The following is a 24901-nucleotide window of genomic DNA, read 5'->3' on the forward strand; positions in this document are numbered from 1 at the left end:
AAGTCCTGGAATAGGCAATCCAGATACAACAACAAATAAGGCACAGTAATGGCTCTTAAAGATGTTAAGCTGCAGGAATAAAACAAGGATACAGCTACAACATAGCTTAAATCGAATGAGAGTACAAACAGGGGATACACTTAAAGATCAGATTAGCTCCTGGGTTCTCTGTCCCTGCCGAGGGTGACCTGAGACATGTGACAGATACCGTGATTTGGGGGTTAAGCAAGCTCAGAGAAGGAGAGATCCGAGAGAATGTCAAGATTAAAGAGTTTACCATTTTTCTTTTATCTTTTCAAAGGCATGTGTTGTTGAACCTGCAATAATAAAAATTCAAACCATCTTGTGCCCTAGACAAGACAAACTCAGACCTGGTACGCCTTTGTTCAACCATCAGATAACCTGCCTAAAAGAAAATGAATACTCTCTATTGCTCTTTTTAGAGGTTCTCTGGATGTTTTTTAGAGAATGAGGAGGGCATTGCCATAGAAACATGGGGTTGGAGTTCTGTGACCGGTGTAGGTCTTAGCAGTGAAGACAAAGAAGGGGCAGCCCAGGGGTGCATGTGTTGGGAGACAAGTCAAGTGCTACCACATTTCACTGGGATTTTTCTCAGGCTCCTGCCCAACTTGACCCACCACCTCCCCTATGATTTGTACAAACAGTTATATGTCAGAGTCTCTGCTTCGTGCCTTCACTGGCACTGTTTCTTAGATCATTGCTAGACAGGTCTTGTTATCAAAAATTTCCTTATAGAGAACTGAAATCTCTTTCTTTTAATTTCCTCTCATGAGACCTACTTCTGCCCTCTGCAGTTATATAAGCTTGTAGTCTCCTATCTCCTTAAAAGGCTCTTTTGCTTGAATAACGTTGTCACTGCATTTGCTGTTCTTATTTGTGAACGTAAGCATCCCGGCTTCTTTAACTAACCTTTATCTGTTAAGGTTTCCAGACTTCTGTTCCCCAGGTGGTTATCTCTAGAATCAACTTAATTATAACTTTCTAAGAAGTGACCCCTGTACTTAGCACAAGACTCTACCATGGGCTGAGAAGAACTGACATCCAAAAGAGGATCGTGACTTCCCCAAAGTCATGCTGGTGAAGGTGGAATGGGCACAATTCAAAGCCAGAGCTTCAGGCTTCGATGCCAGTTCCCATCCAGCCTATAAATACAGATGAAGAATACAGTCCTTTTCATTCCCTCTCCTGCCTGACCTTAGACAATGCAATAGTCTCATTCCAGTCCTGTTGGCCTACGGTCAGTAATCTTCTTCTGAATCCAGACATACACTGGCACTGGCCTGGGCAACCTGGGAGGTATGGTCACCCTTGCATATTTCCTCAGGCACATCTGCCTTTTAACAGTTAAAGCTGCATGTATTGATAGGGGTAAATCAAGAGAATAAAATAAACAAAATGAATCAGGAGATTTATTTTAAGAAGAGATTTCTTAAAATAAGCTTTTGTCTTTTTTCTACATTGAAGATTAGATAACCTTTTCTCAGCGCATCCAATGAAACTTCAAGTGCATTTTTCATTCATTTGCCCTTTGAAATTGGATTATCGCCATTTAAAGGTGACATGTAAGTTCTGTCATACCTACTTTTTTTTACAGCTATCTACGTATGTGACAGTCAGGCTGCTGTACACTGCTGGAGGACGCGGAGCTGGTATGATGTTACCACATTCTCTAATTCACCTGTAGGCAGACTTCTGTTTTCATTTCTATCAATCTTGAGGTTTGGATTGAATTTTAGTTTCCTAGTCCCCAGGACACAAAGGGGCATTTCTATGTGGTCTTTACAAATACTTATCCAGAATACGAAGTTGATCGCATGGCAGTCAGTCCAAAAATGCAACCAGCTTATCCAAAAATTTTAGGGTCTATGCTGGGAAAATTAGTGCTGCTTTCTCCAGAAGTAGCTAACTTACTTCTAGTTGGTCTAGGGTCCTCTATTAGGCATGTGCAGAAATTAAAGAGAGAGAGAGAGACATGGCCCCTGCCCCCTACTCACGTCACAATCTCCTAAGGAAACGGAGTGAGAAAACAGAATGATGAAGCTCAAGCTGAAGTCCACGGAAGAAGAAGAGCTTTAAATGGACAGCACTGGTCATGTCTGGCATCACAGATGTGGTAGACATTGAAGCAGGGTAAGATTTTCATAGAAAAGAGTGGAGGGCCTTCTGACTCATGCAAAGCAACACCCAATTATTAATTTGTACTGTGCTCTTACTTTTTTTCAGGCCCTGTGCTAGGTTCTGAACACACAGAAAGAAAAATAACACATTCCGCCAAAAGCTCTGTATCTGAATACTCAATATTTACTCTTAGACACCATAATGAGTTTTGGTATATACATTCCTTATCTGTAATTTAGTATCAGAAAGTGCATCTATGCCACAGACAGAGACAAATCCCTTTGGGCTCTCTTACACGCACATATTCATGAAATTCTAAGTTTATGTTGTCATAGATGAAAAAATTTCATTAAAAAACTCAGCAAATTCCATCTGGTCTGTGAAGCAGGCTATCTAGGGGATATCGTGCATGTTTTTACAAATTCATCCCATTGGCTTGCTCCTGGGTGGGTAACTGATTACCTAAGAATTCTGAGGGACAGATGGATTCCTTTCTATTGTTAACCACATATATTCCCAAAAATTTATTTGAGAAAAAAATTGGCAATGAAAGCAAATAAATATTTCCAGTAATAGTATACTATCGAGGAGTGACTTGATTAAAATCTTCTCCTTAAAACAATAAAAATGAGGCAAGTTTTTGTTTGTCTTGGCTGCTTCAGTATAGTGTGGATCAAAGGCAAGAGGACTGACTAGATCACCTGGCAGAGCCTTCTCCAGTCTTTCTATTCCATACTTTTTAAGGTATGATTTCTATTAATATAAAACAAGCACCTGCAAAGGACTGAAAGAGTGTTCATAAGACTGTAATAAGAAATTTGAGGAAGGGCTGCTCAGAAGTTTTATAAATTTATATGCAAAAATCAGGTTCAGATAACCATAATTTAATTAAAACAATTTTAAATAGAAGGAAATGTTTTTCTTCATATTTTATCTCTATGACGACGAAATAGGTTTGGAACAATGCTATCTTATACTAATTAAGAACACAGCCTCACAACATGGCCTTCTATGAATATTAAATGCAAATGTCTGAATTATCTCGTTTCAATTAGGCTGCTGCATTCCTGGCTGTCGGTTATGAGCAAAGACTGTTTTGTACATAGAACATGAATCGAGATTTGTTTCTTAAGAATTTGATAAAAGTAGGGGAAATGAAGGGGAGCCCACTGCTTGAATCACACACCCTGATGTAGAACCTGGAGGTCTGTATCCATTCATTCATCTTTCCATCCTTCTATCCGACATTACTGAGCCCCTCCTATGAGCCAGGCAATGGGAGGACAAAGAAAAATCTCTGTCCTTACTAATGAGCTCCCTCTGGTGATGGCGACCCACGTAAACAGATAATTATGAAACATGCCCAGAGCATCTGGGATGTAACGATGAGGTGGAACCCACTGGTGGGGAGTGGGGAGAAGAAGAACGTCTTCTAGAACGATACAAGACAAACAACTAATGCTAATTTGTGTATTTATTATTTTATTTATTGTTTATATCCCTACTCATTTTCCCTCTCCTGTTATTATTTTGATGTAAATCATTTCATCTGTGAATATATCAGCGTGTATTTCTAAAAGATAAGGACCTATTTTTAACATTACCACAATATCAGCAATTGTGAAATATCAGCTGAAATATATATCCAGCTGGCAATGAAATCTCCAAATGTCTCATGGATGTCATGAAATTTTTTTACAGATTGTTTGAATCTGGATCCGATAAGGTTCACTGATTACAATTAATTGACTTGTCTTTTAAGTGCTTTCCCCATGTTTCTTTTTTCTTTGTTACTTGTTTGTTGAAGAAGACTGAATTTTACAGGATGAGTGGGGAATGAGACAAAGGAGAAGGGAGTAGGGAAAGTTTAGAAAAATGGGATGCCAGGGGCAAACAATACTGCAGAGGCACTGAGGGCTTCCCTGCTTTCCTTAAACATACAAACTCTGGGCTCATTTTTGTTTGAGAAACACTGCTTAGTTTATACTATCTTCTTACAATGCCCTTCCCTGTGTGGTTAGTAAATTCCTGCATCATCTTCAAGTCTCAGCTCCAGAAATTATCCCCCAGCTTCTCAGTCCCACACTGCCTCCATCCTCCCTCGAAGGGTGCGTTATCTGGTGTCTATCAATTAACCATGCTAGATGCCAGGCACACAAGGATAACTGAAATCAAATTCCTGCCCTCAAGAAACTCTCTAGGGGGTATTTTTGGCAAGAAAGGAGGTAATGCCATACTCTGGCCCATAAAGGTACACTTCCTCATATAATTTAGTCAGAGCAAGTACATGCTCGTTGTTGTGTACGGCATAAGCTGGGAAGCAGAGCTAGGAAAAGTTAGATTTGCTAGAAAATCAATAATAAACAGTCTTGCTCTTTCAGTTTCCATCTAAAGATGGAAAGCAAGACTTTGTCAATAGGCTAAATATTTAGACTGCGTGCTTTATTGCTTTTTCTAATGTTCCTATGTTATGCAATGGTTATAAGACAACTAACATTGGAAGATTAGATAATCAAATTATGATGAGTTTAGCTACTTCCCTGTGGCTCAAATTTCCACTTTTTATACTGCTGTTGAAGCAACCGAAGCAAGCAATATAAAAATGTGTTACCCAGCCATGTTTCTAAATGATGCTCCTGATTGGGAAAGGCCCAAGAACACTCTTTTATTCACTTAAGGGTTGTCAGTATTTCCTTGGGTTTGCAAATTTTGGCCTTTACAAGTAAAAAATGCACCTTCATATTCACCAGGCCAGCACCTAACACAGAGTCTTGCATAGAAGGGGCAAGAGTGGGCGACTCGTGGGCTTTCCTGCCACTTTCTATCCGTGTGATGAAGCCTTGTGTGCTCCGCTCTCCTCACGGTGCCGCTACGAGAGGTAAACGAGCTAATGTGTGCCAAGTGGCAGTAAAAACACGGGAGATTTTGTTATTATTTGCTAAATAAATGAACTTTAAAAAAATGTATGTTCTGTCCTATCCTTTATTCCTGCCTAACCCCAATTCCTGGCCAATCTTTCCAGACAATCTCAAATAATATCTCCTTTATCACTCTTTTAAAAATTCTACAGAGCTGTCAAACATTCTAGCACTGAATTATACACGGTTTCTGTGTCTGAATGTTATTCTCCCCCATTGTAGCCATAAGTTTTTAAAAAATAAGATGGGTCTTAACAGAAATGATGTCAAAATATTTAACAACTGGCTGTGCCAGGCATGAACTCTTTAGTTAATCATCAGTTAATCAATTAGCTCTTTAGCTGTTTGATCACGGAGATGTGTGAAAGGCCTGGGGAAGGGACTGGAGCCGGGGGAGGTCTAAAGCAGCTGGGGTAGGGTGGAGGGGTACTCAAAAGGCACAGGGCAGAAGAACGTAACCAACAAGAATGTATAGGTGTCAATGGTCTAAGGACTAGGAGTACCATATGCAGCCTGAGTATCTGACCTGGATTCTTTGATGCCTCTTTGGCATCCCCTATTTGTCAGGAACTCAAATTACTGTCAAACTTACTGATGAGGTGAAAAATTCAGCCAAAAAACAATTTATCTTGCCATTTCCCTATTTGTACAAGGAAACCTCAAAACTAAACAAAGAGGAGTTTATCTGGCTTGTGCTATGGGAAATAAAGCTTTGTCACAGGATAATGGCACCTTTTAATTCTGGGATGATGTATGTGCTTTTAAATCGACATTATCCATCAGCCTTCCACTATTTTTAGTTGCTTCTTTCTCTGCACTGAAGAGCTGTCTAATCTGAAGAAGAAGAAATCAGTGCCCTGGGGAGCATTTCCTACATGATCACTGCTGCCTTCTCTCACTCAGGCCTGTTTTCCGAGTCAGCCTCAGGTTCCTCACTGACACAGCTGGGCTGTGACCAGTGCCGTGTCTGGCTCCAGGTTTTCTGAACAGATTTGCTGCACCAGAAGCAAATGGCAAGAGAAAATATACTTTGATTCTGTTTGTTGCCATTATTGAATGTTCTTTGGAAAGAAGCTAGATGAAAGACTGTCTAGGGCCATGCTCATTAAGTAGGTAGGTTGACAACATTTAACAAGCTTCATGAGTAAAAAAAACAAAAGGGTGCTTTATGATTGCATTTAGATGGCAGAAAATTGTGAAAAGTATGAGCACACTTCCTAAAGAAAGTAATAGTCTTGTCACTTCTTCTACGCTGCAAAACTGAAAAAATTTAAAAAATCCAAAACATAGTTAATTAAATTTGGAGTCAGGAGTTTTAGTAGAAACTGTTACCAAACCCATCTAGTACATCTTATCCAAGAAGTATTTTACTTCTTTAATGAAAGAAAAAGTAAGTATTGTCTAAGGCTGAAGAACTGAAGAATGGAGAAATTATATAAACTGTGAATCACACAGACACCAAAGTTTAATCTAATTTTGCTATGGTACATTGATATTTGGCTAACAATTATTTTATTCTAGTCTATTTCATTCTCAATGTGATATATACTACACAGTTGGCAAGTAAGCACATCTATTCAAAGGTACCCCCATTTGTCTTATACCATTTTTTAGCATCACAGATTTCATGAGTTCAAAATCCAAATATATTTGAGGCACTGGGTGAGTCATTAAACTTCCTGAATAGGTTTCACAGAAGCAAAAAAGCAGAAAAACAATGACAATGGTATTGTCTAGCTCTAAAATACTATACTTTTGAAGCAACGGACCTAAATTTAAAGGTTAATATTAAATTGAGTTCAAGTCTGTACTCACATTGTAAAAAAAAAAGACATGTGACTGTGGTTTAGCTTAAATACCCAGCTGCTATCATCCAACAGCAAGTTTTGGTGAAACTGATACGTTAGGGTTTCTGTTAATTATACCACTGGGCAGATGGCTTCTGGCTGGCAACTTTTGAAATAATGCCAATATAAAGACAAACAGAGAGTTAAACAATTACCTGGTTAGTTTTTGTGACTGTAGAAAGCTTTTTTCTCTGCCTCAGAACCTTTCCCTCTTTCTTATCTTTTGGCAAACCCTTTCTCACCGTGGAAGTCAGTTTAAAGACATGCGCCATCATATGCTTGGCCTTCTTCCAATTATGTTATGTACTAATTCTAGTGGACATTTGTACATTACGTGTTGTACATATCACAAGTGGAAGAACACAGCATCCATCATCACCACCGTCCCTTCCTAACAGCAACAGTGGCCAGACTTTGTTTGGGACTCATGAGGTGATGGGGAGGCTGCCTATGTCTAAGCTACAGAATAGGCTGGTAATCCGGTTCTATGTTCATCGGTAAGCCAGTCCATTCAAATTTTAGGGACCATTCTCAGGATCTCTTTCTGGCTGGATGTGACTAAGAAAACAAGTTGTCCCAGAGCCTCTGACAATCGTTTCTGGGACCATGGGGGCAGTTAGCCTTAGGATGCAGCTAATAAAGGAACAGGCAGCATGACAAAACCATAGGAAACAGTTTCCCTGACAACCTTGTAACCCACAGGATCAGACCTCTTGAAGCTGGCTTTACTGCTGTACTTTTAGGTTACCATCACCAGTACATTCCCTTCACTGAGTAAGTCAGTTGGAGTCATGGTGTCTATTCCTCGCAATAGAAAGAAAACTCAAGAGCCTGTTATGGCACAGCAAGAATCACACTGCGTTAGAATTGTGGGCTCATATGCCCATTTCCCTTGGATTATAAATGCCTTGAGTTCAAAGATTATGATTGTTCACTTTTGTAATCTCAATACAATACTAGCAGAAAATGTGGAACTAGTCTGTGCTTAATAAGTGATTAATAATAGACAAAGAAACAAGCAAACAAGTAAATAAAACAAGCTAACCTGGATTATTCCAATCAGAAAACAACCCTTCCCTAGGTATTCTGCATCTTAAAAAAAAGTTTGACTGGACTCTTCCTACAGAGTTAGACATCTGCAATGTATCCATAACCATGTCCTACTCTAACTCAGCTCCCTAAAAATGTTTTTCTCCTTTTTCCTCCTAATTATATAAACAATGCATGCTCACCACAAAAGTTTAAACAACACCTAAAGCATAAAAAAGAAAGTAAAAATCAGTGGGATTACCACTACCCAAGGCATACACTATTAATAGTTTTCAATGCAGAGATTAAATAAATTTTATTTTGTTCCATTTAAAAAAAATCTCCCTGTACCATCCCTACCACTGCCTCAGCTAGGCAAAACAAATGTGTGACCTTAGTCATCACAGAATCATCAGTTTAACTGCTGTTATTTTCAAATTGGAGGATCATTTGATGTAGGCACACTTATGTGCTAAGATTTTACTGAGCCAGATGCCTTCACACGGATGAAGAAATAGCTATTTACTGGGACATGAGTTATCTCATTCACATTTTCCCAACAGCCTTGAGACAGTAATTACTATACATGCTTCGTACCTAAGGAAAGAAAGGTGGAAGATTTGGAAGTAGGAAATACATCCCAAGATGCACTCTGCCTTTTCACCTAGAAAAGTACTTGATGAAGATAAGAGCAACAAAAAACAAAATCGAAAACCACTCTGTTAATTGCATAACAGCTTTCACTGCATTAAAAACAAAACAAAATCAAGCCACAAAACCCCTCAAGATTCTTAATAACTACAAAGATTTTGTTGCCTGGAACTCCTGGCTGCTAGTTCTCCATAGGTGGGTCCTTCTCTCCAATACAAAAGAAGATGGAAAGAAGCCACTGGGAGAATGAGGTGCTGGATGGAAGAAGGTGCTGTAATAAGGATGGAAGCCCACTCAAAGCCACTGATCGCCATTTCTGCTTTTCATACCAGCCCAGAGGGCAGGGTTCACTGGGTTCCTTCAGGCAGCCTTCATCAGTCCCCAGCACTAAGGGTACCATAGCAATTTAAGACTAGAGAAAAAAAAGGGCACCTGAAATTAGCAATAGACACTCTGAGCAACTACATTTTCAAATGGCATAAAGGATAAACGGCAGAGTTTTATCCAGCCGACCCAAAAATCACCTTCCAAAGTCAGCCTATGCCTCTGAATGGGAAGAAAGGCGAATGTCTAGCCTTGATAGACCAGGTTGCTGTCAATTCCAAAATGGAACTTAAAAAGCTTTTAGTCTGAGATTTTCATAGCTTTGACCACTTTCTTGTTAAAGTGATTTCTTTTGGCTCAATGGGGAAAAGGTCAAAAGCAAAAACAAAGACAAACAAAAGCCCCACAAAACCAACCCACTGGAATTTTAGCTTCATTACTCTGAAGTACAGGTAAACATCCTTCAGTGTAGAGCAAGGCTGTCCCTAACAGTTCTGGGGTCCCTAGACCTGAGCCAGCCCCTCTTCTCTTCCAAAGTTCCTCCTGCACCACAAAAGACCTTTCCTGCAGATGCGTGGACGCCCCAACTCATAAGTCCAAGCAGTGCTCAACAGCATCCCACCCCCTGACCCCACCCCTAACCCCATGCAAATAGCAGCCTCTTGGGTTTCCTCATGCCCGGGGTAGGCACACAGTACAACCCTTGGAAGTGAGCTTAGGACTGTTTGGGGAAGAAATTCTGGGGTCCTATTTACCCTGAATGTGGTCTAGAAATCAAGATCCAAATGGGCCCCTCCTCTTGGCCCAGAGACGCCTCTAAAGCCAGAGGCACAGAGGAAGGTTCCCTAGGTCAAAGGATGATACTAATTCAGGGCAACCTTTAGATCTTACCTTGAATTGGTAGATTTGTGATCTTTTAAAATTTCATGTCTTTTTATACTAAAGTATATACTTTGGTGAGAATTGTAAAAATGGCTCAGGAAAATGTGACCTTGGTTGGCACAGATCAAAACTGGGAGACATGGAAGTCTCCAACTTCATATTTTTTTGTACTCCCTAAACTCTAATAGACGTTAACTATGTGGGGAGAAGAATCAAGGGAGCCCAAAGGGAGCCATGCAGACCTGGGAACATTCTGTTGGATCACCCCACCATGGTGGTTACAGTCCAGCTTCTGGAATCAGCTCAAATTCTAGCACTGCCAGATGCCATTTAAACTGGTAGTACTGAAATAAACTTTTCTCTAATCTTGTTTCCTCATTTGACAATGTGAAGCAAAATAGTAACCACCCGGCAGGGCTGTGATGAGGAGTAAATGAGAAAATGCACATAAAACATACAGCACCGTGCCTGGGGTGTAATAAATGATATTTACCATTATAATCAGGCACTTTAGTGCAATGTCAGGGCTGGAATTATGGCCTAATCGTTGTTTCGCAAATAACTTAGAAGGCTACGCTCTATTATCTGGCATCCGTTTATCTCCACACTCCTCCATTTGAAATCAAGTTTATTCTTTGAATAATTATGTAAGGACTTCAGATGCCATTTTAAGGATTAGTGAAAAGTGAACCGAAAGGTAATAATTCTGTCTTTACTAGGCTTCCAAGACAAAAGCAAAAACAAAAAGTCTAACTGAAAGAAGTACATCTTACTAACAAGAAAATATTTGATAATCTTCCGATTTGCTGTGCTTGGTTGGTTCTTTCAAAACCAACATCAGAATGAGTTAATGTATTTTACATAATTCTACCAATAACGACTACCTTTCACTGGGTCCCCTTTGTGCCAAACAGGGCACCGTTTGCTATACGTACCCCATCTACCTGATGTAATCGCCTTTACTTCCCCTCCCCATTTTACAGATAAGGAGAGTGAGGTGGAGACCGTAGCAGAGCACAGCCCTGCTCTTTCCACCGCACACCGCTGGGGCCAGGTCTCAGAACAGCTCCTTTAAACCTCTCCCCCTTCTGCCCTCCAACCCCTCTCAAAGAAAATCACGTGTCATGTAGGCAAAATGTGAATGCCTCTTTGGCTTTTAATCCTTCTTTGAGAGACATGTCTTTCGGTGTGTATGCGTTCTCTCAGAAGGTTCTTGTCACAGTTTGTATCTGTCTTGCTGTAAATTTAATTGAGAATAACTCATGCTAAATTTTCTTTTGTTGCTATAAATAGCTTATTCTTGGTGGGTGGAGAAGATGGAAAAACCACCACCAAACAAGAAAAAGCTCTATTTATTGAGACTGGTACATTGGCTTATTTCTCCATAAAACCATCCTGAATCAAAACTCAGATACTGCTGCAAAATAAACCAGGGGCTCTGGAAGGACATTTTTTAAAAAATGTGGTACAGTGACATTCAATGTACAATACATCGCAAATACTTCACAACTACATTGCTCTTGGCATGAAGATACATTAACACTTTGAGGAACCTTCAGCTGTGTGTCCTGAGCTTTACACAGCATTGTGTGCTTGCTGGACAGTCAAATACAGATGTTGGTTTGTACCTGCAATGATTCACTGAATTTCCTCTTAATCATTACTGCTGTAGCCCAGAGGATTTGCGCTGAACATAAGACAAAAAGACATTTTACAGACCCCTTGTGGGGCAGCCGTTTGTAGATTAGAAACCAAGTCTCAGGTTACACACCCCTCAGTGCCAACCACAATACATCACTCCTCTGCTCTTTAAGCAGAACTTATTCAGAGAAATGGAAAATATGGAAAAGCTATTTATGGACAAAAGAAGTATGCCTGGAAAATGTGTTCCTGAAAAAAAAAAGATATATTCCATATTTCAAATTTGCCAAGTTTTGTTGCAATCGGAAAGTGTACTAGGAAAAGAGAAACAACTTTATTGGAAGTACAGTGGTACTGAACAAAATATTAATCCGGAAAAAACAAAGAGCAAGCTAAGTACCCGGTGGGGGGAAAAAAACATACTTTTTCGAGGAGATGCTAAAATGAGTAGTTGCTTTCCTTTAGGATAAAGAGGATGTTCTTGTCAGATCTATAGATTCTACCTCCAAAGAGAAAGTACAATTACGCATAAAGTAAATGTTTAGGACAGACAAACAGTTATGGGTGCAGAAGACAGTAGTTCCTTGAGGGTGAAATTAAAGCAAATGTCAACAAGCCAGACACACTTGAAACATTCAGAAAAATGTCTTGCTATTCCTCTCCATATATAATATGCCATATGACACCACAGTTAAATCTGCTACTGCAAAAAAAAAAAAAAAAAAAAAAAGTACATCAAGCTGTTAGTTTCCATGAGATTTGGACAGAGGCAAACAACACAGCAGAAAACAGTCCGAGAAGGTACAGCGTTTGCTTCTTTCCTTGTAAGGAGGAAAGGACTTCCTCTGGCTAGCTGACCAGGAGTCAGTACTCACCCTGCTTGGAGCCAGGACCTGGAGCACACCCAGATGCGGACCAAAACACAGCTTCAGGTAATTATTAATGGGAATAGGAAACTAGAGAAAACAGCCCCAAGTTACCCAAACATAATGGTCATGCTTTCTGCATTTGTCTGTCCGGTGGGAGGGTTGTACAGCTCTTTCCATAACGATTCAGTCTTTTCTTTCCGTCCCTCTCCCGCACCACCAACAGGCATGCCAAATGCAAATCTGCTCAGATTCTGACCCCATTCCGGCAAAACGCAGGGGCTACCCCCATACCGAGTTTCACAGTCATCTCCACAATGACAATTATTCACAGCTCCTCAGTTCTGTTCACACAAAAGATTGCGATTTGAGTCTTGCCTTGTACAGGTTCAGCTCTGTCGGAGCTGGTTACCAGGCAAACGGTCTGTTTTAAGATTTACCGATCGCTGGGGAGGGTAAGCTGGGGGGGTGGGGATGGACAAACCGCCCTGTACATACCTCCTTTCGGCAGCTAGGAAAAACAATTTCGTGACAAAGAGACTTGTTCTTTTCAAAGCTCACCCAACAAATGAAACTGACAGAATGAAACCTGAGAAACTTTAGCAACCAAAGAAAGCAGCCTTCCAAGGATCAAGGTGAATAATTGATTTGTCGGCTTTTGTTTCATCTTTTAAGCTATTTTGCTCATTAAAGAGAATTGTGGAATTTGTCAGAAGCCCAAACACTGACACACACTTCTGACAGCAAGTGCATTTTCCAAACTACAGATTCATTTGCCAAGCTCATTCAACAACGATTAGCTGCAAAGCTAGGGAACTTACCGAGCACAAAATTATTGGAACAAAGCAGGGAGGAGGCAGGAGGCACCAAAGGCAGCTTCTCCGTCTCCTTGGTGCCAGGTTCTCCTGTCTGCCGTCCGGTTCCCACTTGCCTTTATAACTAAGACTCCAGCAGAACTCACTAGCGAAACCTGATGAATTATAAAACAGCCCCTCCTAGACTCTCATATTTTACATCACAGGGGGTGACCATGCAGCGTCCTTGCTCCCTGGGTACATATATTTCCTTGGAACTCATCCTGATAAATATATCAGCCTTAGAAGCAGTGACAGTAATTGGTGTTTGGGATGTACCAGCATTAACCAATAAGATGCTTTCCCACCATCAGTACTGCATCCCCATCCTTGACTTGTGTTCCCCTACACCTTGTTAAGGTGGATCCACCCAACCCAGTGTGGGGTAGGCAAAGATGGCAAAACGTAGAGGAAAGCCCCCTGCATCTCCAATGCACACATAGCAAGGCATAGTACTCAGGTTTAATTCTCATAATAGTTCTGTAAAGATCAGCCCTCACATTTGCATAGCCTGTCACAGTGTACCGAACACTTTCACTCTCCCTGAGCCTCTCAGCAACCAGGAAAGGTTCAGCAGCGCTACAGTATAAATGAGCCATCCGAGAAGTTAAGTGACTTTGTCCAGCGCTCAAAGAAACGGAGGGATGCAAGGAGCCCTAGCAGTTCAGGAGTTCAACCTGGTCACTGTGTGGATGAGGAACCCGTAGCAAGAGAGAGAAAGTGACCTGCGCCGGTCACATGGTTTCCAAGTGTGATTTGAGGTTGACCCAGATCCAGGTCTTCTGAGGTGCATCTCTATCCTACTGTGCTACCTCTAGAGCATGGAAGCTCTGAAAATGGGAGGACACGCAGAAATCGGAAACAGTATCATTGACTGGCCAAAAACCATTAACAGGCAGGCAGCATGGAGGAGCAGTGACCGAGTTTTTTGTTTCCTCTCTGACAAGGTCAATATAACCTCTTTAGGGTCACTGAATATCAACACCAGAAATCATGTTTTTGATAATAATGGCTACTATCAAACACTTCTCATGTGCCAGGCAGCGTTCTAGGTGCTCAGGTTCATGTAATCTTCATTTAATCATCAGAACATTCATATGAGGTAGGTGTTATCATGAACAAAATATTGCAGATGAAAAAAACTGAGATTCAGAGAGGTTAACACATTCAAGCAGGATCCCAGCTGCTCAGGGGCAAGACTGGAATCGATTCCAGGCAACCTGGTTTCAGAGCCCATACTCTTAAACCTATCATCCTATCTCAGGCAGTGTTTCACATTCAACTGTAGGGGCACGTGAGCAATGTGAGGAAATGTATTCACTATGCGTTTTAGTAGAAATTATAGAAAGATCATAGGTTTGGGACCCAAATCAACTTGTTTGTTTAAACCCTACCTTTGCCGCTGACATACGGTAATACCATGGTTGACTTTATCTATAAAGTGGGTATGCTAATTTTTACCTTGCAAGAGTAAGTAAAGCATATCAAGGAAATGCAGTGCCTGGTTTATAATGCACACTCCCACACTGTTGGCTAGTTTTTCTTTTTGGAAAATGGATTTCTATCTCACCTTCTTTTAAAACTGTCTTTTAAAAATGCCAACTAGTATTTGCCAAGGAGTCTTCTAATCCTCAGCCTGTAAAGAAGGGAAGACAACCCCAGAGAGGCCCATCAGCCAGACGGCAGAGCATCACTAGGAATACAGGGACTTTCTGCCGGAGAACGGTGGGTCTGGGCACTCTTCTCTGGCTGCCAGTTCAGCTCCCTAGCTTCTCTCTACTTTATTTGCACTATTAGTCAAATGAACTCACCAGCCCAGGAAATATAGCATGCTTGCTGTCCACAGTGAGACCAATGTGGCTTCCTTCACCTGTTTCAACCAAGCACCTGCCACATTAACAACAACGAAATTTTGCACACAGATATACATCTACTGCCATTAAGTCAAGGTGTGCCAAGCAAGGAAACAGGTATCTCTGTCTGAAAGGTTCCACTGCAAACTCCTGTCCTAAGTCAGTATAAACCAGGATTTGTCCACCTACAAGGTCCCAGTCAGGTGAGCTTGTCCATATAAGAAACCGCCGTCTTGAAGGTACACAGTCAACACTCCTTGAGAGACATGAGAGGTAGCCCTCTGTGAGACACGGTGATCCTACAATTTTCCAGGCTATGCAGCTTTAAACATGAGAGATTTTCCTTGCTCTGTGTTTTTAGAGAATGACTGAGTGGCCAACTTAATTTGCTCACATACAGACTACTCTCTCTTGTTTATTTCTGACTCTAAGCATCTTATTAGGGGATATGGAATATATGTGGAGGAGGTACCCCCTCCTTCAAGACTGTATTTAATATTAGGCACTGGAGGAGAAGAGGAATGTGACATAGCTGAAGGGGTCAGAGGGGAAAGGGACTTGAATTTCTAAACAGGAAAGAAAAGCCAGGTATAAAGACCATGTGTGGCAAAGAGTAAATGATAACTATGATTACAAGATTAACGGTTACTGCCAATATTGAGCGCGGGTTACCCACACGTGGTCTGACGTGGCTTGGTCTATTCCAAGTCTTCCCGTGATTTCCAGCTCCTTGGTCTACCATGATCCCCAAAAACCTCCTCCAGAGCCCTTTCTTTTCTGTCCATTTCCCCCTGCTGCCTAGCTATTCCCCCATCATGACACACCCCGTGAAAAACTGCTATAGATGAGCCTTCATATAGTTTTTATATCGTAACACCTCACTCTGTTCCCCTGTCAAGGATAATAATCACAACACATACTCTGTCACAACTGCCACCTCCTGCCACCAATACTCCCGACATAACGAACTCCGTGGGGCCGGGAAGCTGTACCAGTACTTTGCTTACATGAGTGATGGTGCTAATACTTACTGACACTTACTATGGGCTGGCAATGTGTTTAAACTTGAGTCGTGTCTCCCATTCAACCCCCACAACATTTTGAAGTGAGTAGTACGATTGTCTCCACTTTACAGATGAGGACTCTGTGGCTGGTGGGGTTCGGGGACTTGATAATAAATGGCTCAGTCAGAATAAGGACTGAAGTCTAAGACTGCAGAGCCCACTCTCCTAAATGTTAAATCCACAGCTTCCAAGAAACTGAGGTGACAGAGAACATAAAATATAAGCGTCCGTTCTCACCGTTTTTACCTCTTCACATCCCACTCGCTCCTTCACTGCCTTCAGTCAGGCTTCACCCTCCCGACTCCGCTAGAGATGCTTTTGTTAAGTGGTAACGTGCTCAGTACCAGGAGCAATGGCCAGAGAGGAGTCCTCGGTTTACTTGATCTCTCCACGGCTCTTTGACAGAATTAACGACATCTTCCTGAATCAACCACTTTTTAAATGTGGTTCCTGAGACCCCCTTGCTTTCTCTCCTACCTCACTAATCCATCCTTCTGAGTCCTCTTTGCTGAGCCCTTCTCCACCTCCTGATCTTTCAACCTTCTTGTGCCCCAGGGTCATCGTTAGACCTCTCTTGTTGCGTTGACTCCATTGAACATCAAGTATCAAGGCTTAAATGTCATCTATGGATTAAGGACAACCCCATGTAGATGTCTCGTCCCGACCTGTGCCCTGAACTCCAGACTTTCACATCCAGCTGCATCCCATGTCCGAGCATCTCCACTTGACTGTCTAACAGGCTTTCATATTTAAAATGTCCAAAACCAAACCTGTGGTTCCCCCACCACCATATCTGCTGGACTCCCAACATGCAACATTTCAAAAAAATAGCATAATCATTCACCAACTTGCTCTGGTCAAAAACCTGGGAGTCATTCTTGGCTCTTGGGAAAAAAAAAAAAATCTTACATCCCACATCCTGCTCATCAGCAAATGCTGTTACTTCTGTCTTTAGAATAGACCTCAAATCTGTTCTCCACCTCTACCTTTGGTCCCTAGTCTCTCCCACCATCCCCTCTCATGTGGACGACTGCCATCACCTCCTAGCTGGCTTCTTTGCTTTGACTATTGTCTTGCCACAAATCACTGTCTACACAACAGCCAGATTCTTTTCAAATAAAAATCCAACCCCAGCACTCCCCATTCTGATCCCTTCCGTGGCTCCCTTTTCCCTGAGGATTTGCTCCTTCACTGCAGTCAGGATTCTGCTCACATCTCCTCATGGAAGGACTAGAACAGGGCCCACCACGTAACAGGTATTTAAAATGTTTTATGCATGTGCTCAGGGTCCCATCTTCACTACTTTTTAGTTATATGGCCTTGCATAAGTTGCTTACTGTCCCCAAAGCATAAATTCCTCAATCATAAATTTTCTTTAAAAACAAACAACTGTTACATTCTCTGGTACTTTACAATGTATTCAGCCCCTCCTGTGAATGAATTTGACACAACAATTCCATGAGTTTGGTTAGTGATATGGGTTAACTTGTGTTCCCCCTAAACTCATAGGTTGAAGTCCTAACCACCCCACCCCCATACTTCAGAATGTGATCTTGTTTGGAAACAGAATTGTCACAGACATAATTAGTTAAGAAGTCGTATTGGAGTAGGGTTGGTCCCTAATCCACTGTGACTGACTGGTGTCCTTACAAAAGGGGGACACGGGACACATATGCGCACAGGGAGAACAGCATGTGAAGGTTGGAGATACGGTGCCAAAGGCCAGGCAACTACCAGAAGCGAGGAGAGACGCGTGAAACATGAAACTTCCCAGGGCCTTCAGAAGCATTACTTCATGGTCCTACTGACAATTGGGTTTCAGACTTCTAGGCTCTACAACGGTGAGACAAAAAACTTCTGGTGTTCTAAGCCACCTAGTTTGTGGTACTTTGCTATGGCAACCCTAGGAAATTAATACAGTCAGATTATTATCCTCATCTGACACATGAAGAAACAGCAGGTCAGAAAAGTTGAGTAATTTGCCCCAGGTTTCACAGCTACGAATTAGTAGGGCCTGGATTTAAATAGAGATCCATGTGACTTCAAAGCCTGCTCATGGCAGTAGCAGTGGTTCCCAGAGGCTGGTCCCCAAACCCTGTTGGTCCAGGCGGTATGAGAAGAGTAAAGAGAATGCAGTGATGTTTCATTAAGCAAAAATGACCTTCCTTTATTAGGAGATTATGTCCTTTCTACTGTTTATTATTTCTTCTTATTGTTTTTGCTAGTAAATTGTCTTTTTATTTCTAAAATGATGATGAGAATATATAGTTTTTTGTCCTGTTTCTTAATGTCCTTCATTTTATTGGCAAAATAAAAGTTGGCAATTCTTTTGGCCTTTAAAAGTTTATTCTGAAAAGTTTCTGGTCTATGAAACGTAAAAATCTGGAACAACTGTTCTAATGCAGTTCTTTTTCAGCAAGTAAGAAAGCTCTTCACGTGTAGCCACATTTGGTGGTGGGAAGAAGAAAGCTTTTCTCTCAGTCAGTTGAAAAGGCCCCTCCCCGCTCAGATATAAAATGTCTATGCTAATGGTCAAATACTCATCTTATTACCAATAAATTAATTTGATATAATCCTATGTAACAAATTTGTATAAGAATTTAACAACATTCATAACTGAATTCAACAAAATTCAGACTTTTTCTCAGTCTTGACATCACCCCCTCCCTCACTACCCCGCTTCCTTCCTTCTTTCTTAGTGAAGATTTTCTATTTCACTAAATTCTTGACTTGCTTTTGACTTAATCCATTTCTTTTGGGTTCAGGACCTGTGGATCCGTGCAAACGTCTGAGGGTTAAATGAGATCACCTCTGTTGAATATCTGGAACATCGCAAAAGCTCTCAACAAAACGCTTTCTTCAGAGAAAGAGGTAAAGTTGTACGCATCCAAGAGGGAAGCTGCTTTAGGACCACAGGAGACTTAGAGCAGCTGAATGGCGGCAAGATCGGCCAACCTGAAGTGTTAATGAACCTTCTTTTATCCTTTTGTTGAGCTTTCAGTGACCCATGAGATAGGTTATAGAAATTGCGGTCAATTATTTTTATGAACTCATGTTCTTGAGTATGTGCAGGCTCATACACGTGCACACACATAAACACACAGAGAGAGAGAAACCGGAGTATACTGATAAATCATATACATCAGCATAAATTTGATTGGTGTGTGTGTGTGTACCTGCTTCAGTTTCTGAAGAACCCAGAAGGAAAAAGCCTTTACACATATAAAATTTTGCTTCCTTTGTTTTACCTTTATCTGGTCCCCTGTAATTTAATTCATGTTCACAAATTTGTCCTATCCTGGGAAACCTTAGTAAAGACAATCTTCAACCCATCTCTTTGCCAAAGTTATCTCAGACTCCATATCAATGAGGGGAGAATTTCTTCATCCATGAATATTCATGGAGGGCCTATTATGTCCCAGGCACTTTATTATTATGTTGAACGGCAGACAGTCAATGAACCCAGGGTCAGACTTTGTCCCCTAAGGGGCTTTCAGTCCAGGGAGTAACAAGCAGATAGCAACCAACACAGCTGCATGGCATATTTTATAAGCACTTTTTATTTAGGTGCTACAGATGTCTAGAGGAAAGGCATCTCACCTAGTCTGGGACGTGAAGTTCAGAAGGCTTTCTGGAAGAGGTGGTGTCTAAGCTGAGTTTTGATGGATGACCAGGAGATCTAATTAAGAAGATTTCCAATCAGAGTGAGAAGCATGTGATGTGCAAAGGTCAGGAGGTAAGGGGTTGACCACGGATCCCTGGGAGAGTGGAATTTTATTCATTTACTACTTAATAAACCAAGTACACGTGATGGGAAAAAGACTAACTTCAGAGTTTAGGAATACCAGAGAATAATCATTCCTTTTTCATGAACTTCTTCAATGCAATGAAGGTTGAAGTGGTAAATGTCATGCTGTATAGTTAGACAGTCCTGATTCATTCAAGCTGACCTTTACAAGTTGCTTAACTTCTCTGAACTGAAACTTGGTTCCTCATCTATGAAATGGAGATAACAGTACTTATCATACAGCTGTTGTGTTATGAAATTAAAAATATGAAATATACTGCTTCCGACCTGTGACAAAATAGACACCAGAGTAACTGTTACTTTATGTCTTAAAAACACTAGTGTCATTCTGAAAAAGAACCTACATCACTCAAACCAACTCTTGTTTCCCGTTGGGATACATTAATTTATTTTCCTTCTCAACCAGTTTTCTCAAAACTTTGTCGACATCACCGTTTAAAAAAATTATGAGAACGCTTTCCATTATCTGAATATTTATATATATATATATATATATAAATTGTAGGAGGTACAACCATATTACTGTGGCACAGTAAGTACACAATAAATCCTATACCAAAACAGAAACTGACGGCTGAGATGAAAAGTTAATATAAAGAGAAGGGCTGTCATCTTGCATACCCTTAGCATGCATACACCCGCTGTGGAGAAAACTATGAGCTCCTAGACGGAAAAGACCTAAAGTCATTTACTCATGTAGCACCTAGCAGCACAGACCAAGTACAGTCAGCCCTTTGCATCTGTGGTTCCACATCGGTGGATTCAACCAACTGCAGATTAAAAAAAAAAAAAGTTCCAGAAAGTTCCAAAAGCAAGACTTGAATTTACCACCCCAGCCAACTATGTACATACCATTTACCTTGTATTTACAGCTACTTACATAGTATTTACATTGAACTAGGTAGTATAAGCAATCTAAAGATGATTTAAAGTGTACAGGAGAATGTGCATAGGTTATACGCAAACACTACTCCATTTAATACGAGGGACTTGCGCATCCTCAGATTTTGGCATCCACAAGTCCTAAAACCAATCCTCTGACCAACTGATGACTGTACTAAAAGATGTCTACAAATTAAAGTGACAACGCTGGGTGCTAGGAAAGAATTTAAAAACTGGGTGGCCTCCTAATGTCACCACCTGTCCAAACCAGTTTTCATCATTTTAATTTTAAAGTATACTTTATTAATAATAAAAGTGTAACATAGGGGAAATGTTAAGTAACCAAAATGTAACTGTCGCCCTTTCTAAATGTCCATTCTAAATGTGGCAAGTAGTTAATGTATTTCTTTTTTAGGGGGCAAACAGTAATAATAACCATTTGCAAGGCACTTATAAGGGGCAGACACTATGCTAACCCTCCACATGTACTTTCTTATTTTGGTCCTTGCTGTAATCAGACCACCACACTGCATCTCTCCAGAGAACACTGAATGTATTTCAGTGTATGCTAGGGGCCTGCAAACCACGGCCTGCAGATCAGACCTGGCCCACTGTCTGATTTTGTAGCATCTATAAGCCAAGAATGGCTTTTAAATTTTTAATTGATTGAAAAAAAATCAAAATAAGAATAATGCTTTGTGGCACATGAAAATTACATAACGTTCAAATTTCAGTGCCCCAAAGTGAAGCTTTATTGGAACACAGCCACCCCCATTCATTTACGTAGTATGTGTGGCTGCTTTTGCACGACCACAGTAGACTTGATTAGTTACCGTAGAGACCGTGTGGCCCATAAAACCGAAAATATTTAGTGTCTGACCCTTTCCCGTGTTCACAATCTGCTGACCCCTAGAGTATGTGAATCGAGCCCCTGGAACTGCAGGTTGCAGCTTCCATGGTTGTAAGTCATGGTCCAGGTAACAATCCCATATGGAAGTGGAGGCTCAGAGATGTTAAATCAGTTGTCCATGCAATTAGGAAATAGCAGAACCAGAGGCTTTTCGGGCAAATTTTTAAGGCTGAAATATGCCCTTGATTCTACCCAGAGTTCAGGAACCTTGTCTCTGACGGTCTCTTCTGGCTGTATGACTCAGCCAGCTACTGCCAATGCAACTTCCCCACTGGCTCCACAGCCTGCTCCGTGCTCTCGTGCCTAGGTTTTAATATCCTTATGGCTCAGGACAGGGTAGGGTGGGGAATGGGTCAGTGGAACAAAAGCACAATTCACTCCTTCGTAACTACCTCCCTGAGACTCTCAAAGACACACTTGGCCCCTGAGTCTGAGGCTTTGCCGTCTCTGGCTGAGCTGAAAGTGATGAAAAGGACATGTGACGGAATGCTGGAAACCTCATTACTGGCTCTCTGCCTACAGAAACTCAACCAGCTTATCTTCTCTCCCAAGGAACTTCAAACTTACGCTGGCTCAGCTGGTTCTTTCCAGGTGCCTATAACAAGCTCTTCTGCCCAGATGAGATCAGGAGTTGACAGACCAGAATCCACATATATTTTTCTATCCTGGAGAGTATGTCCCTTTTTCTTAACCCTCATTGTTAGAAATCCTCCCAGGATCTCAGCCACTTCTGGGTTGTAATCTGAATATTGTAAAAAGTGAAGTCACAATCATTTCTTCCCGGACAGTATCCTGGAGGCCCAGATACATTAACATAATTTCCGTGGCTGCCCAATTACAGCCAGAATTTCGCTTCGAAGCAAGAACAACTAACACTGGCAAGGGATCAACTATGCAAAGTTGCAGCAACAGCTTTCATATAGGCTAATCTCATTCAATCCTCCCAGCAAACAGAGATTCATTATTCCCATTCTAGAGATAAAGACACTAAGACTCCAGAGGAATTAAGCAGTGCATACTTTGTACGCACCTGGTAAGTGGGAGGTCTGGGCTTTAAGTTCTCTGACTTCTTAAGTATCTGTCACTTCAGAAAAGGAGCCCTCAATGAAGATGTTAGGTTTTGGGGTTTTTTTTTTTTTTTTTTTTGCCATGATATTTATTAAAAAGCAGGCAAACTAACACCCCTTCCACTCTCTTTCCCGAAATCATGGTGTGATTATTCTTTATAATTGGGACACAGCACAGTACGATAGAATTCAGTGAGAGGTAGGGTTTAAATTTATTAGCAAGTCATTTAAGCAACCTGATTCTCTATAAACCTGTAAAATGGGAATAACAACTTGCCTCCCTTGTAAGGCTGTTGTGAGTATAATATAAAACAATATAAGCATTCCTGGGGCTAGGAAATGTTAGAACAGGCAAATTCAACCAGACAGAAAGTAGACTGGTGGTTGCCTAGGGTTGGGGGAAGGGCAATTGAGAGGAAATGGGGAGTGATTGCTAATGGGTAAGGGAGTTTGCGGGGAAGACAGTGAAAATGCTCTAAAGTTGATGGTGGTGATGGTTGCATGACTGTGAATATACTAAAAACCAATTAACTGTATACTTTAAATGGGTGAAAAACATAGCATATGGATTTAAAAATAATTTAGATAAAGTGCCTAGCACAACGCCCGGCACAAAGTGAATGCTTTATAAATGTTAGTTTTGGTCATAATTATTTTGAGGCAGAGACCGGTTGGTTCACCAAACTCATTTCCTCTTCTGGAGCACAAAACTAGACTCCACCCTAGAAATTAGGTGCAGCCATGTGTCTGAGCACTGGCCAAGGGAATGTGAGTTCTGGCCAGTCAAATGGAATGAGCCTGGCCAGGGACAACATTCCTCCAGCAAGCATTCAACTTCTCTTTCCCTCCCACCAGCTTGATGCAAATGACTCCTTTGACCTTGGAAGCCAGATGTTGAAGATGGAGGGGCCGCAGCATGGCAAAAGTCCCTGAATCACTGCTCAGAGGGGAGATGAGACAAGTTTTGGACTTCATGATAAATAAAATAAACTTCTATTGTGTTTAAACCATTATTCATTGTAAGAGTTGACTGCAACAAGAGCTTGTATTATTCTAACCAATACATATTGTTACACGTACTCTTCCAAACTGTCTGAAACAAATGGACTGTGGATTAGCTGACCTTGCTGGGCACGGGGTCCTGAGGGCATACAGGAAAGGTCAAATAGTCAATCAACATTAATGGCCAAAATAAAATAGTCAAATTGGACAATCTGGAGAGGGTGCCTGGCTTCTAACTAGCTTTTCCAACGTGGGGAAGCCGAACCCTTGTTCTGTCTTCCAGTCTGTCCATGAATGGCAGGCAACATGCAATCAGACCATGAGCAGCAATGGGGGTGGAGAGAACTCAGGCTGCCCTGTGCCTGCCAGCCTGCACTGCTCCCCTGCTCTCTGACATGGAGGACCTGATACCACTCTCTTCTCACCTGATAGAAGGGAAAACCATACAGATCAAAGACGTGACCCAAATCAGACCATGTACCACCTTTGCTCAGTGTTTCCTAAAGCAGTGTTCTTCATGCTCTAAATGTGGAAGGCAGAGCTATTAGCTCTCCTGGTGAATAACGCCAAAACATTTGATTGTTATTGTCTCTCATTCAGAAGACTCACTGTCGGAAGGAAGAGCTCTGAGTCATGCTTTAGAAAAGGTGAACGGAGGATACGCAACCACAACCCAAAGGTGGCAGAGTGGAGAGGGAACACTGCTGGGGCGAGGGGCTCTCAGGTTCCCCTCTTCCCTCTGTCATATGGGGCCGACAAGGTGTTCCCTGTCTTTCTCACCAGGGAACACTGTGAGCACCAGGGGCAATTAAAGTGAAAGCGCATTCAGAGCTGATAAAACTAGGTGATGACTCCCAAGTATTCACTGTGAAGTCCTTCTATGTGGCTTGTTTAATCTTCTTAACAAGCTTTAACAAACTTCTTACATAAGCGATGAGGTAAGGAAGCTGAGGCTCAGCATTCCCAGGATGGCCCAGGCGGTGAGCAGCAGAGCTGGGACTCTAACTGGAACCTGATAGATGCCGAAAGCCCACATGTCTATTCACCATACCCTTCCTGCCTCTGAGCAAATGACACGTATTATCAAGGTGAATGACTCTTTTACCAGAGAATGGATGCCCCAAGCCAAGATGCCTATGCTAGCTTACTGCCTACACAGAATGT

General features: G+C 41.5%; 1 protein-coding gene and 1 long non-coding RNA gene across 23 annotated transcripts in view; one reads left to right on the forward strand and one right to left on the reverse strand.

The window, feature by feature from the left end:
• Window positions 1–24901, reverse strand: part of DLG2 (discs large MAGUK scaffold protein 2) — a 1729700-nt gene that overhangs the window by 184089 nt on the left and 1520710 nt on the right. The window contains exon 1 of one of the 22 annotated variants that reach the window (XM_010990301.3): window positions 13119–13507. The exons of 20 other annotated variants lie outside the window; for them this stretch is intronic. The gene's annotated coding sequence lies outside the window, so the exon portion shown is untranslated. Of the gene's footprint in view, window positions 1–12306; window positions 12716–13118; window positions 13508–24901 lie in introns of those variants that run through there. One more of the 22 variants, XM_031460452.2, reaches the window with a different exon arrangement.
• LOC135322681 (uncharacterized) lies at window positions 12168–19884 on the forward strand. Its single transcript, XR_010383437.1, has 3 exons — window positions 12168–12363; window positions 18834–18939; window positions 19636–19884. It is a non-coding gene; the product is annotated as an uncharacterized LOC135322681 (long non-coding RNA).

The sequence above is a fragment of the Camelus dromedarius genome, chromosome 12 (assembly GCF_036321535.1).
Source record: "Camelus dromedarius isolate mCamDro1 chromosome 12, mCamDro1.pat, whole genome shotgun sequence".
Classification (NCBI taxonomy): Eukaryota; Metazoa; Chordata; class Mammalia; order Artiodactyla; family Camelidae; genus Camelus; species Camelus dromedarius.